Raw genomic sequence first — 2,136 nt, 5'->3', positions numbered from 1 at the left:
GATTTGCTATGTAGGTCGCGAAATGTATCGAAATCGGTCTTCAGGAGATCATACTGCTGGTAGCACTACATGCATGATTAGTCATACATAGCTGATGTGTGACCTTTACTTGCAATTTCTGAAGGGTTATGATTGTTGCCTTTTTTTCTGCATTACATATCTCATTTGGTGCCTTTGCTGGGGACTGCCTTCGAGCAGTTCCCCGTAATAATGTCCGTCGCCGTTATTTGGCTTTACGCGTTCTTCCTGACGGTTGGCGGGGCGTATAAGAATGCTTCTCCAAAAATCCAATTCCACTGCCGCACTGATCGATTTGTACTTGTTGGGGGTGTTCCCTGGTAAAATTTTAAGACAATCACATAATAACTATATTGATATTATGAATGGTTTCTGCAATTTACACTGGGGAATTCAGCTATTGAGCGTATCATTGCTTTAAATTTTGCAGGATAACTGTACCATACCCATTCCAGTGGGGAGCACCGACTTTTGATGCTGGTGAATGCTTTGCCATGATGGCAGCTACTTTTGTTGCTCTTGTTTTATAGCTTCAATCTGCGATGTGGAAGAATATTGGCATGACTAATTTCTCAAAAAAAAAAAAACTTGCTTTTTCAGCACCATGTTGTTAATCCATCAGATATGAACCAATGAATTTATAAACAGAAATGTTTTGTGTTGCTCTTTCAGCTATGTCTATTGTGTTGTCATGGCCATACTTGCACAACAGCGACGCGTCTCCAAGATGCACTCTTTAGTATGGCGTCAGAACAACTAAATTTTCAGTCATGAACTATTTTCTTTATTTTTTTTCTACTTGCTCACTAAACAATGCATTGACTTTCTTTCCCAATTCTGTCCATTCATCGCTGATACGTGGATTATTTTGTGTGTTTGTATACTCTGTACAAGTCTAGCAATGTTCATTCTTTGTCATTTAAGAGTGCTCTATTTTGCTCTGTTACTGTAGTAGCAATTTGTGACTCGGATACAAATTGTTTGGCTCGAGTGGTTGAATTTATAGGGACATGCTATCTTACTTGCCATTATGCAGCCTATACCATGCATCTGTCATGGCAGTATTAACCCCACCATCAACATTTGCTTAAAATGTAAATGAAATCAGTTCTAATATAAGGATCTATTTTGAAAATAGAACATATGGATACAAAAGAGCTAATTTATTTTGTATTTATTTACAACATGTGATTCACTACTTTCTTTATCAGGTGTCCATGTTATTTTTTCATTTCTTCTTTTTGGTCAGAAGCAGAGTTCGTACACATGATTAGGTAGGTCGTGGATTTGTGCATCTAGCTAGCATCGCTAATCTTGTGTGTATGATGCTTAGCCAAGCAGTGTTTCATTCATCTGAAAATAGATCAAGTGGTACTTTGATTTTTCTCCACCTAACAATTTTTTTGTTCTTTCCTTTTGAATACTTAGCTAAGCAGTGTTTCATTCATCTGAAACTCAAGATTTGATAGTGGCAACCTCAAGGAGATGGCGTTGCATTTAAGTGTTTCTTGTTCCCATTTCTGGTTCCTGAACTTAACCTCTATCCTTTCCTACAAAATTAGGAGAGCAAATGATGGTTTGCTTACTCATTTTCTTGGTGTTGTATTACTAATATGGAGAAATACTATACTGAGAGGAAGTTATAGGTTTGGAAAATGACAGTGGTTAACTATCTCGCATCTATACTCAATTCATGTAAATGCCCCTGCATAGATGTCATGTTCTCGGGGATCTTCTTTTCAGCCATTTGTTTGTATATTAATGTGATGTTGATCTATGATTTGATCGTCTAACAAAAACGGGGGTTTAGTATTCACCATGAAACCTGACAGAGAATATGTGGATGCTGATTATTTTCCCACTAGATGATTTATTAGGTTCTTAGGCTCAAATCAATGCATAGAAGGGAAAGAAAGCTTCAACTGATTGCAAGGTATGTCTGGATTGAGCCTTGACTCATTTTTATTTTGAATAATATATGTGGCTTCCCTCTCATCTATTCACTTTGGGAGGAGATGTCGGTTTGCAAAGATGCACTATGCTCTAAATTTCAGTACAAATTCTACCGAATATTCAAACTCCTACTATAATAATTTTAAGATCATGGTTGAGTATTCA

General features: G+C 37.0%; 1 long non-coding RNA gene across 1 annotated transcript in view; it reads left to right on the top strand.

Annotated features, from left to right (window-relative positions):
* LOC123119166 (uncharacterized) overlaps positions 1–1,795 on the top strand; it is a 3,192-nt gene extending 1,397 nt beyond the window's left edge. Inside the window, exon 3 of the long non-coding RNA XR_006458487.1 lies at positions 449–1,795. This is a non-coding gene — a long non-coding RNA (uncharacterized lncRNA). The remainder of the gene's footprint in view (positions 1–448) is intronic.
* The last annotated feature ends 341 nt before the right edge of the window (positions 1,796–2,136 follow it).

Source organism: Triticum aestivum, chromosome 5D, assembly GCF_018294505.1.
Source record: "Triticum aestivum cultivar Chinese Spring chromosome 5D, IWGSC CS RefSeq v2.1, whole genome shotgun sequence".
Classification (NCBI taxonomy): domain Eukaryota; kingdom Viridiplantae; phylum Streptophyta; class Magnoliopsida; order Poales; family Poaceae; genus Triticum; species Triticum aestivum.
This window is presented reverse-complemented; position numbering and strand designations above follow the sequence as displayed.